This window comes from Notolabrus celidotus, chromosome 15, assembly GCF_009762535.1.
Source record: "Notolabrus celidotus isolate fNotCel1 chromosome 15, fNotCel1.pri, whole genome shotgun sequence".
Classification (NCBI taxonomy): Eukaryota; Metazoa; Chordata; class Actinopteri; order Labriformes; family Labridae; genus Notolabrus; species Notolabrus celidotus.
Window position 1 is genome coordinate 6,289,010 of NC_048286.1, and position 12,985 is coordinate 6,301,994.

A 12,985-nucleotide genomic window follows, 5' to 3' on the forward strand; every position below is an offset into this window, starting at 1 on the left:
AAGATCAAATCAACTTAACTTGGATGTGGCTGGATCCTTGTTCAAGGGTTGTTGATAAGAAGTTAACCACAGGGGGAATGAGTTTCATCTGTTGAATAAAAGTCTGACCTTCAAGAAATGTGGGTTTTTATTCCCAACATTTCCACTACAGGAACTGAACCAAAAAATGAGATCCAAATGTTAGACTCAACACTGCTGTGGTGTAGCTGCTATAGCGTAGTGCATTCAGCTTTTTGATATCATAATGTCATTGTGAGAGATATGTTCTTTATAGTGATAGTGCACTATTATGTAATTGTTTTTGTTGTGTAGTGCTTTTAGCTTTTAATAATGTATTGTTAATTTCACTGTCATGGTATCCAGATTTTAATATAGTGTTTATGTATTGTTGTGTTGCTGTTGATATGGTGTAATGTTTGTTTTTATTAGTAATAATAATTTTATTTGTAGAGCACTTTTCAAAAACCAAGTTACTAAGTATTTCACATGGGCAGCAAAATAAAACAGGCAGTTCATAAAATCAAGATAAAGAAGTTAAACCTATTTAAAAGACATCAAATTCACCCATAAAAGAGATCTACAGGAATAAAACTATTTTAAATATATTTCTTAAAATTTTTAAAATCAAATTAAAACAAATTAAAATAAAATTCTGATAAAATCAGGAAAGGCTCTTTACGATAAAAGAGCGTTTTCAGAAGAGATTTAAAAGAGATCACTGACTCAGCAGACCTGATCTTCTCTGGCAGATTGTTCTAAAGTTTAGGGCCTCTCACTGCGAACACCCCTGTCTCCTTTTGTTTTCATTGTCTCCTGCCCAGGGACTACAGATGAAAATTAGCAAACAGCTAATGCTGGTACAGCTAAATGGCTGGAAACTGTCCCTTTCAAAATAAACAGATACATAAATAAACATGTGAACAAAGTTGAAAGTCTGTTTAATGTAGGTTCCGTATATAGGTAGTCAAAAAATACAGGCAGAGGTATCCAAAAACTCAGTCTGAAAACACAACACTACAGGTCAGAAAAATGAGGAATGCCGGAACGCTGTTACAGGGAAAAAGACAAAACTGGCTTAGGAGGGAAGAGAAGCTGGGCTTAAATACACTAAGGGAGTGAGGATAACAAGACACAGGTGAGGCACTGTAGGGTAATCAGAGGAGCTGGAAACACTGGGGAACAGGAAGTCATCAGACCTGAAACAAACAATAGACCCGGGTAAGTAACACATTAAAACATAAAACATGAGGTAAGTAACTAAAATTAACTTATCACCCAGGAGATGTGACACAGGAATCAGACCTTTGGGAAAATTCTGTTTATTTCCAATGGGTGCACCTTAAAATTTGATGTCTGTGTCATTAATTCAACGTCCAAAAAGTTCTTGCATGGGGGCTGTATTTTCAGTTTGAGCTGGGTAACCAAACATTTCTGATTTTCCCAGAATTCACAGCATTTCTTGGGCAGCAAATGGTTTGATCATTTGACCTCAAAGCTATGCTTGACCATCAACTGTCCATTTATGGTGTTGTAGCAACCAAGGTATCTTCCCAGAGGCCTGTAGGACATTGTGATGGAAGACACAGAAACTCCATTGTTGAAAGAAATGGTGTGGGTGTTACCTTTGTAAATCTGTGTAAAAAAAAAAAAAAGGCCACTTATTTAATATGCCAGCAGATAAATTCACCTTGTCCCGATGGGTCTTTAGACCTCATGGAATAACCAATGATGAGCTCCATGACAAAAGGTTCTGGGTACTTTTGGTGGAACTGGGGGTTTTAGCACAGTTATTGTTGTGAGTCACTTCAATGTGGTCACATTTTAACATATTTAGAATTCTACAAATTGCCAGTGTCTTGGTATTTTTGCCGCCCCTACATCATCTGGTCTACACAGTGAGGTTATCAGGTTTGCGAGCCAGCCAAAGTTTTGGCTCACAGCAAACTGTTGAGTCAAAGTCATTACGAGCAGCCTGTGGTTTCGCGGGGAAGTGTTCCCAGGTGTAACTGGACTCATTTCTGTCTCTGTTTTTGTTGGACTCCTCAGTGGAACCCTACCTGAACCTGAGCCTCAGTCTGTGTTTGCTCTGAGACTTTTTACTACCGTGGATCGTTAGGAGACACAGCATAACGACAGGCAGGCAGACACTGGAAATCCACACATCGTTCAGGCACACACTGTGAGTTATGCATCGACACACAACTCACACTAAGAGACGGGCAAAACATGTCTGATTTATGTCTCTCACACTGGCCATAATCTCAGTGTTTTGGTCCAACAGTAGGAGCAATTAGAGCTGACATTTGTTTTTGCATCAACATTCCAAAGTTGACAAGTTGCTTCCCTCGAACTGAAAATGCAATGGCCATGTGTGATTGCGTAGCCGTTTCCCGGTTTCTCACGCTACCTTTGCTTTCACGATCACCTGCGACATTTAAAATCAACGCGTGCACCTTTCACACATATGTTCCACAGTTTGTCATCTCCAGAGGGATGCAAACTGACAAACACATGGTTGCTATGCACCGAGGTTGTAGCGTGGTGAAGCAGCAGCTTCATACTTTTATTCTGACTCTGCAACATGCATTGAAATGTTGCACACAACTGCAAACTGTCTGCACCCACAAGGTCCTCAAGTGTCAGGTTTTTGTGTGAATCTCACTCCTTACAAGAGTTAAGGCATGCTGAATATAAAGAATACCCATGAAATAAAGAATCTTTCAACCTTTTTTTCTTTTTATATTTGAAAGGCTGAGAGTTTGATGCACTAAGTCTGTGTTTTCAGAAAAATGGAAAATAAAAGAATAACAGTAAGTGAGAATCGCACAAATCAGCTCAAGTTCAGTTCCTATACGAGCTTGTTTTATCAGACTTGATTCATCATCTTTTCTCACCGATACTTGATATTTAGTATATCAACATTTTTAAATTAATTTTGTTTCAACAGATTCTTAAAAATTTGGCAAGACCGATGGTAACGAACCCTGCAAATAGCGTACAAGATTACAAAAGAAGACTGCAACCAGAGGAAAGCATTACAAGGCAAGAGTTGGTTGCCAGTGGCGGTTCTAGACCAATTTTACTGGGGGGGCCAGGCTGGGGCCAAGGGTGTGTCAGAGGGACACATTCAACCCTGACAAAAGAGACTGAGGGAAGCATGTTGAGCATATTGACTTTACCTTTGTGATGACTTAGAACCATAGACTGTAAAAAATATGGACGTAGTATCCCTTCTAAGAAAGCGGGAAATTCAACGTCTCATCTTGTGATCTGCCACAACCAATCATCATTCCTCATGAGTTATGGGTCAACCATAGACTGTATAAAATATGGACGTGGTATCCGTGATGTCACCCATCTGTTTCTGAGTGCTGTTTTGAAGCCAATCGTCGTCGACAGCCATATTGCTTCTGTCGAGCCAGTGTGACGTAAAGAGGCGGGCTTTGAGCCTCCTGGCCAACAGCTGCAGTGTTCCTGCAGGCAGCTGTGCCTCTCATTGGAAGACTAGTAATCTCAATAACTTCGAAATTGCCGAGTTAGAAAAAAATTCACCCCCCTCACAGTGAGAGGACATCGAGAAATGAGCTATTCAGACTACACTCATCTTTTGTACCAGGCTGTACATATATTTATTAATGCTGCAAAGATCGTCTTTTTCCCATTCATGTGTATGTGACTTCCGGTACTTCCGGAGCCAGCCTCAAGCGGATCCTTGATGAACTGCAGCTTTAAACACTTCCGCATTGACTCATATTTTTAGACCGGAGGTTGCCGCTTGCTTAGAACTAGGTAATGCTATGCAGACATAATTTAGCATTGTTTTATTAGCTATTAAAATGCATAATATTTTCTCAGCTTATAGTGCATATTCAATCTGTTAATTCTTACATGGATAGAGCTGTTGCAATAACAGAATCTCCGAAAATCTAACAATAACAACTCCTGCTCTGATATCACTTCATCAGAGATTTAACTCTTGCACACCCAAAATGAGTGCTTGCACAGAAGAAGTCATTGAATGTGTCAAAATGAGCATTCATCATCTAGTGGCAGAGTCGGTGCTCTCTGACTGTCTATTTTCATTTCCATACTTATTTTGTACTAATCATTGTGCGGTGTTGTAAAGCTCCCTGTCAGTAGTCTGCAGGCCAGGACGAATAAAAGTCATACATGGACCAGGTGACATATTTGTTTGGTGTGGAGGGGGGGCCAGATTCAGTTTTACAGGGGCACTGGCCCCTGTTGGCCCCTCCCCAGAATCGCCACAGTTGGTTGCATCTGACTTAAGTCCATCCAGGACTCAAATACTCTAATAACATATAGCAATTATAGCATGTCGATGCTACGGATTATAACGAACATAACGGACATCGCAGCTGCTGTGAGTTCATGAAGATGAAGACTTACTCTTCCACTAACTCCCTGAGCTCCATTGTCTCGTAGATTCCTCTGAGCTGTCGTAGACGTCCTCCTGCTGCAGACATTCTGGACTTCAGCGGCAACAGCTTCTACTACTCGTCTCATCACTATCACTTCTCTCTCTTACTCCCCTCTATCTGTCTTTCAAGACCCAACTCAGTCGAGGCATGATGGCTGTCTAACATGAGTCTGGTTCTGCCTGAGGTTTCTGCCTGTTAAAAGGAAGTTTTTCCTCACCACTGTAACTAGCTAAATACTGCGATGTGCAACGCTCATGATGGATTAAGGTGGGGTCAGACTGAGTCTTACCCTGTCTTGAAGTTGGGTCTCAGTTTATAATTTGACATAGAGTGGTCTAGACCTCCCATGTTAAAAAAAAAGCGTCCTGAGATAACGTTTGTTGTGATTTGGCGCTTTACAAATAAAGATTGATTGAGATTGATTCATTGATAACCTGATTCATAATAGGACTGAGTGGCTTTTGCACCTGGTTAACCTGCTCAAATGAGTCTGATAGAGTGTTTAAATCACTAAGCACGTGCACCACTTAATACACTATAAAGCAATAGTGTCTCTGTGCACCAGTGTTGCTTGCAAACATTTAAATGAGCCATTATGCATTAGTTTAGGGCAAAATAGGCCTCTTCCAAAAACACTTGCAGTTCACTAACACTGATGCTAGAACCCACATGCAGTTAGAGTAAAATATGAGTACTTGTAAGTGACTTAATTCTCAAACAATTCCACTTCTGGATGACCTTAAATAACATACATGTTCATTCAGTCTGAAAGTATTTGACACTACTACTATTATAATAATCAGGGGTTAAATCTGTCTGAGGCTCCATGGCTCAATCCTGCAAGCACAACCTGTGCCGTTATATTACACATGGCTAGTTGTTTCTTCGTTCTTCTGAATGAGCTGCTCTTTGCTGGTTCACTCCAGGAAGTAAAACAGATATGAACTGTAAAAATGTGTGTTACATCTGTCTTGTGACACTGGTGAGAAGAAGCAGAGTGCATCTCTGCGTAGCAATAGGAAGAGTTGCTAACAGCTTGTCTCTGCATTCAGACACAAAACAAGAGCAAACTGCTACATTTTGTGGGCATTTTTTAGGCTTAAGCATCATCAGGGGAATATACTTGTTTTTATATGCTAATGTGTGAATTGGACCTTGAGACAGAGCAGATAGAGGGGCAAGTGATGCGCAACCCTTGGTGCCATATGCCGCATGAATCCATTGTTGGTGAATTCCCTCCTTAGGTTTTAAAAACTACATAGAAGAAGCGAAACTGGAAGGAATGTGTGTTCTGAATGGTCTGCAGGTACCCTGGTCAGAAAACTAAAGGTTAAAGGGATATTTCAGGTTTTTTGAAGTGGGGTCGTATGAGTTACATTACACTATTGCTCCTGTTAGCCACAATGAGTGCCAGTGAGCTCTTCCCCTTTAATGAGAAAATTGACCGGCAAGCTAGGCTATTTTCTCTGCGGAAGGGGTCTCCTATTTGGCGTAATTTCGCCAAAGTTAAGAAAATATGGTCCAGGCACTCATCACGGTGCAAATGCATGCACCAGTAAAAAATATTGGAGCTATTCAGTTTGCTGTCAGAAACCCGTTTGGCACTACTTTCAGACACCCCTCGCAAACCGGTGTTCTTCCGCTGCATGAGCACGGATACACGCCATTAGCTGTTTGGATCTGTCTGCACTTTTAGTATCAAAAACTACAAACTGCAGAAATGAGTGATTCTGACAGCGAGGATGACATGCCGTTTACTGTGGACACAAGAAGATACCTCTATGAACCAGGGTTTACAGAGGAAGAACTCGAGATGCAGACCCAACGTAGCGAAGAAGAGAGGGGAGAAAGTTCTGTGCTAACGAGTGAGCAGGAGAGATCCCTCGTTACCTGGTGGTGCCAGTGTGTAAACTGTGAGCCCATGCCAATGAACCAAGAGAGCTTCTGCTGTCAGGAGAGGGACTTAGTGACAACAATACTTCAGGGCCTTTCTGAATCAGAGGAAACCAGCGGCTCACAGATGGCTCCAGTCTGCATCACTCATCATCCAGAGTTTCCTGCCTTACAGGAGGTTTGCGGTTGTGTGTACCATCTTTTAAATTTGCATAAAAATTGAGTTTAATTCACTCTAAAGACAGATACCGCTACTTGATCCTGCTTCGTGCTTGTTGATGCAAACAGCTGATCGGTGTGTATCCATGATCATGCTGCGGAAGAACACAGGTCTGCCAGGTGCGTCCGAAAATAGTGCCAAAACAAAGGGGGTTTCTGACGGCAAACGGAATTTCTCCAATTTTTTTTACTGGTTTATGTATTTACACCGTGATGAGTGCCTGGACCAAATTTTCTCAACTTTGGCGAAATTACACGATATAGGAGGCCCCGTCTGCAGAGAATTGTAGCCTAGCTTACCTGCCGGTCCTCTGGGAATTTTCTAATTAAAGGGAAAGAGCTCACCAGCACTCATTGTGGCTAACAGGAGCACTAGTGTACTGTAACTCATACGACCCCACTTCAAAAAAACTGAAATATCCCTTTAAGAAGGTAAACAGATTAATTCATTTGAGGAAAACTTCCTAAGGATTTTTCAGCTAATGCGTAGAGGCCACTTTGGTAACATAATTCTTGATTCTTACTGTAGCTGGCCTTTGTTTACACGTACACCCAGAGATCTGCTGAGAAGCAATGATCAGCTCATCATGGGGATTACTGGAGCTCATCATCATCGTCACTGTCGTCTCTGCAGCACGAGAAGAAGTTGACGATCCCCTGTGAGACATTCTTTGAGTCAAACTTCTTCCCCTGACAGTGTAGGTGTCTGTACAGTGCACACTTCTGCCACACTCACATGGTTCTCAGAGGCAACGCAACCAGGCAAAAGCGCCTCGGCGTCAATCATACAGGTGCGTGTTGTGTTTACCCAAGTCCCCCAGCGAGAGGTGTCAGTCTCCATATACAGGCTGTATCTGTGGCAGCTTTGTCTGCTGACAGGAGGAACAGCGTGACAAAACAGCAGGGAGATTGGCATCCATCTCGCCCCCCCAGGCGCTCTGCTTGACGCTGTACACATCGCTGGATGCTTTAAATTCCTCGCCATAGAAGAACTGTCTTGCGTGATCTTCCTCCTAAAGCTTGTTCTGTCTTCTGACTGGAATTCTGTCGGAGTGCTGAGTTTTTTGTCATTGGGGGGATGTTTTCAAGTAGGTGAGAGGAAGGGTGTGCGAGGATGCTGTTCAGAGAAATGTATGGTTTGTCTACAACTTGGACCATTTTTTGGTTTAAGGGGTAGAACAAAACGATGAGACCGTCAGATACTCTCACACAAGGAGAGTTTTTCCTTTCCTCCTGCAGGCAGGGTTTCCTGATATTTTCTTCTGCTGCAGACTATTTCCCTCTTTCTGTCCCTTGTTGTCAAATAACACACACACACACACAAATCTGAAAGCTGAGCAGAAGATTCCTTTCACGAACGACCAGACCTGCCTACAAAGTCAGATCAAGCAGATGGCAAGTGCTTCGCATAAAGGGCATGAAACTAAATCTGAGGGGCACCTGCACCAAAGAGGCCAGGCTTCAAGTGAAAACCAACACCACCTCTTCAAATGTGACCAGGACACCGGAGCACTAATAGCCCTCTGACAATGGAACAAACTGGGAGAGACCGGCCTGGCTTCTTTCTCGTTTGGACCCAGCATGAATGAGGTCATTATGGATTTTGTTGTGCGGCTGAAAGGATAACATCTGTAAGGACACGGACTGATGGCGCTTTTAAATATTCCACAGCTCTATGTCCTGCATTTCAACTTCCTCTGACACTGTGGAGATTTACAGTCTGGGAACAACTTTGGACCTCTGCATTGACACTTTGACTTTGTGAAGCTAAACAATACGCTCTGCAGAAAATAAATGTGTGCTTTATGACAGCAGAAAAACAAACGAGAGCAGCTTCACCGGAGTAAAGGCAGCAATTCCCTGCGCAGGAACAAATGATCTAAGATGTCTGTTTGATTTGGCTCTCCTAGAGTAAGCAAACCTCCTCCCTGCTGCAGCGACTGTTTAACAATGAGTGCTGTCCTTGCTGAATAAACCAGTAAATGAAGAGATTTACTACATTAATGATGAGGTTAAATTGTAATGATATTTAAAATACTAAATCTTTGTTTAAAACATTGTAGTGTTGTGAAAGTTGTGATCTCCTATTTTTATGGTACAAAATGCAAGGTATGGTTGAATTTTCACACATCATTAAGTAATTCTCTTTCTAATACATCAACTTAAAGTGTCAACATTAGGAATAATAACTCTCAGAGGGAGGATTTCCAGAACAAAATGTAAAGCTAACTAATTTTTCTAACCTCAACAACGGTCCATCTTTGCATCTCTCTCTCCACATCTGTCTGATACTCTGCTCTCTTTTTAACCAGCCCATGATTAATTCATCCGTGTTTTACACACTGGCTGGAAGGCAATGCGTCAATTATGCGTCCAGGCTCCCAGACCACTCCCAGCCATTCAGCGAAAGCCCCTTTAGAGAAGAGAACCTCAGGCTTTAGCCCTTATTCTGTCCACAGATTTGCAAAAGACACAGTCCCATATGCCTCATTGTGTGCTGGATTAGACCTGCCTCCATTCAGCCCAACCTTGAGAGTAACCCCTTGGCTGCCTCTCCACCATTGGAAGCAAACCAATTAGAATCAATTGGCTGTATTCTCTGGGGTGATTAGCATACATGCTCCTCTCGTGGAGCTTTGACAGTTATTGAAGCAGTCCGGTTTGAGTGCCGTCTGTATGGCTGCTCCAGCACCTCGCTAACCACGGTGATAATAATGAGGACTAATGAGCTGGATGGAAATGGGAAAGAAAACGCTGTGGATGTGTCATAAATGTTTGTGTTTTAGATTGCCTCTCGGTTGTGGGATTATGACTGCTTGGGATATGTTTCAGATGGAGTAGAAATAGTATAAAAGCTTTAAGAGTCCAGATTTGACCTGCTTTGTCTTAAAATATAATAAAATATCCACCTCTGGGGGGAGTGAAAAATACCTGATTAATTTCATCCCAAGCTTTCTTCAGTTTTGTGTCACTATGGAATATGAACGTTGAGATAAAAAAGTAAAGGGTGAAAACAAGGCAGATAAAACTCCCCTGGTTTTCCCATATTTCAGGACCATCCCCCTTCTCCTGTTTTGTTGTATCCCCTTGGAAAAACCTCAATTTGTCATGGCCCTACAGTCTTATTATAAGAAATCCACACATATACTTTTTTGTTTGAAAATACCAAAGTTGCCAGGTTGTCCATGACCCACGATACACATTCACAACCCACAGCCACACAAAATGTATACGCCTCACTCCCAGCCACCTGCCAACCCTCGGTGTGATTTAAGGAGTGTGAGTCCAGAAAGTGTAAGTAGAACAGAGCAGTCAGCATTATACTAGTTGTTGTTGAATGGGCTGTAAGCAAGGTTCAGATTTTTTCTCGTATCATATTCGAGTTGTATCTGATTTCACATTTATAAATATCAAAGTTATAAATTGAAATAGAGACATTTCATGGTCAAAAAGGAGGAGGCTCAGAGAAATTTACAAAAAATGATTTCCTATTTATTTTCTATTCAGTACATCAAAAAATAAAATCAGAAAGAGACAAATGGAAAATGGCCTTTACTGTCATGTCTTGAGACAAAATGACAGGCATGGCCACAGTCCGGTAAGAGTGTCCACCCTACAGGCACTCTCGCCAGGCAGATCTCTGCACTGGAGGTCTGGATCAGCAATTACCTGAGCCCTTCTGTCGTGGCAGTGGACTCACATCAAAGAGATGCTGAACCGTTACCTTCTAAGAAAGTGGGAAATTCAACGTCTCATCTTGTGATCTGCCACAACCAATCATCATTCCTCATGAGTTATGTGTCAAGCCAACAGCTACAGTGTTCCTGCAGGCAGCTGTGCCTCTCATTGGAAGACTAGTAATCTCAATATCTTCAAAATTGCAGCGTTAGAAAAAAATCACCCCCCTCACAGTGAGAGGACATCTAGAAATGAGCTATTTAGACTACATTCATCTTTTGATGCAGGCTGTAAACATGTTTATTTCTGCTGTAAATATCGTCTTTTTAACATTCATGTGTATGTGACTTCCGGTACTTCCGGAGCCAGCCTCAAGCGGATCCTCGATGAACTGCAGCTTTTAACACTTCTGCATTGACTCATATTTTTAGACCGGAGGTTGCTGCTTGGTGTCAACCTGACCCCCTAAGACCAATCCAATCAGAAGGAGTGTAGGGCGGACCCGGACTCCACGCATTCCTTTATGAGTCTTTTCAAAGTAAAAGTCCCATATTGGTCATTTTTTCAAACAAGACAGCAAAAATTGGTGCAGAAGTCCAGACCTAGGTGACCTCATAGGCTGTGTTTGCTGATGAATGTTGACGCTGTATTGACTTATTTGGTTAAAGCAACGTAACATTTTCAGAATAATAATCCTCAGCTTAAAGGCACTGCGAGGAGTTTTGAACTGGCTGAGAAACAGACTGAAACTGATACTGATGCCTCTTCATGACCTTTAAGAGTAAACAAGACCATCAGCAACAACACTGATGCCTGCTCTGTTGACGATTTAAATGCCTGAAACCGCTGTGAGGGGGTAGGTGTCAGACCGGATAATTGACATCTCACTTTAGAAACAGCATTTATTTGACTGTTCTCATGGAAAATAATCAAATTGTGTGATAAATTTGACTGTTGGAAGTCAACAGGATAATGTTTTTGTACAAAACACTACTTTTGCATGTACAGGACAAGAGATAAGAGGTATCACTTTGTCCCCAGGGGGCGCCAAAATCAATACAAGTCAAAAGTTCCTCACAGCAGCTTTAAATTTGCAAATATTTTTTGGGATCTCATCATCCAGAGTACAAAATATTATTAAAAGACTCAGTTAATATGGAAAATAAGTAAAAGGCACAAGGCTGATAACTGATATTGGATGGCCATAAACTTTGGAACTTAGAGAACAGCCATGACTCTGTAGTGGAAGTCACTGCATGGGCTCAAACTCACATCCAAATAATCATTGCAAAGTCAAGTTAACCTATTGCAAATTATCAGATTAGTGAAGAGATGCTCCTCTGTGTATTTCATTTTTTGGCATTTCTCAACTTTTTCAGTATTCTGTTGTCCCTGTCCCAACTTTTTTGAAACGTGTTAGTTGCACCAAATAAAAAATGAGCATATATTTGTGATAAAACAATACCATTTTCTAGTTTCAACATTTAATATGTTGGTTTTGCACAATTTTTCATAAAATATAGGGTTTAAATGATTGGAAAACCATCATATTTTACTCAGCTTCCCAACACTTGAAACTGGGGTTGTATAAATATGCATAAAATGAAGACTCCTGAAACCCTTTTTTCAATTCACAGAGATTTCTGTATGTTAGTAAAACGACCTACCTTATATTTGGGTGGTTTTAGTGAAGCATTTATTGAGAAACTTAATGCAAATTACAAAAAGAAATAAAAAATGGAGTGAGTTCGACTGCCTGTTAGAGCTGGTTAACATTTTGTCAAAGGCAGATCACGAAGAGTTCCCCCAGTCATGGTAGATAATCCATTTTAAGTGTTTCGCTGTAATTAACGAGTCGGGGAATAATATAGTAATTAAGAAAACTTGTTAGATTAGAACTTTTAGAAAACATTTTCTGTCAGCCATTATTTTCTGAAACAGTTTGCAGATGAAACATCTTTTATTTCCTCCAGCAATGGATGAATGTCATTAAATGCTAAACTGCCAAAGGGGTATTCACTGAAAAACCAATACCAACAATGGCTGTCTAATTAAAAGACAATATTGCTTCCACTGAGTACAAAATGTGTCAATAACACAGTAATCATCCAAATAAGGAGCCCTCCGCTCAGTGCGTGGCTAAGCCTATAAATTTTCTGGGATCTGTGCTGGCTGATAATGTGGATCCAGTGGCCTCTGGCATAAATGCAGGCATAATGAATCATGGGAGCCCTCCAGAGGATAGTCCAATGGATGTATTCCAGCTGATCTTCATTAGCAGGCATCCAGCTGAAACATCTGTCACTGGAGTGCTTGGCACCGTCCCATGGCAATTAGTGAGCTGCTCGCAACAGGTTCTGCTGGAAGATAAACAGGATGCAAGCAGAGCCGAAGGCATGCACACAGCATCTCCACACGGACGAGGAGAGGCAGATAGAAGATTCAGCTCACAGTGGGACCATGTGCACACACACAGACTCTTAATGGGAGGACTTTACCTGCTCTCTGTGTGCTTTATGACATCTTGAAGCATGCAAAATATAAACTGTGCACTTGTCTATACATGCACTAATATTTAAACTAATCTTTTAACATAACTCCCCATTTCAAATGATATATATATTACATTACATATATTGAAGAGGAGACCACACACAAACAGATAAAGTCTATATGATGACTTTAGGTGCATGCTGCTGCTGTTTAAACCATCATTACACCTCATCCCTTTAATAATCCCTCAGTGTAGAGTGATT

At 41.3% G+C, this 12,985-nt stretch overlaps 1 long non-coding RNA gene across 1 annotated transcript; it reads right to left on the reverse strand.

Annotated features, from left to right (window-relative positions):
• Positions 1–921: 921 nt before the first annotated feature.
• LOC117827034 lies at positions 922–7,457 on the reverse strand. The gene is made up of 2 exons (XR_004634134.1): positions 7,076–7,457; positions 922–1,196 (listed from the first exon to the last, which is right to left on the reverse strand). It is a non-coding gene; the product is annotated as an uncharacterized LOC117827034 (long non-coding RNA).
• Between the last annotated feature and the right edge of the window lie 5,528 nt (positions 7,458–12,985).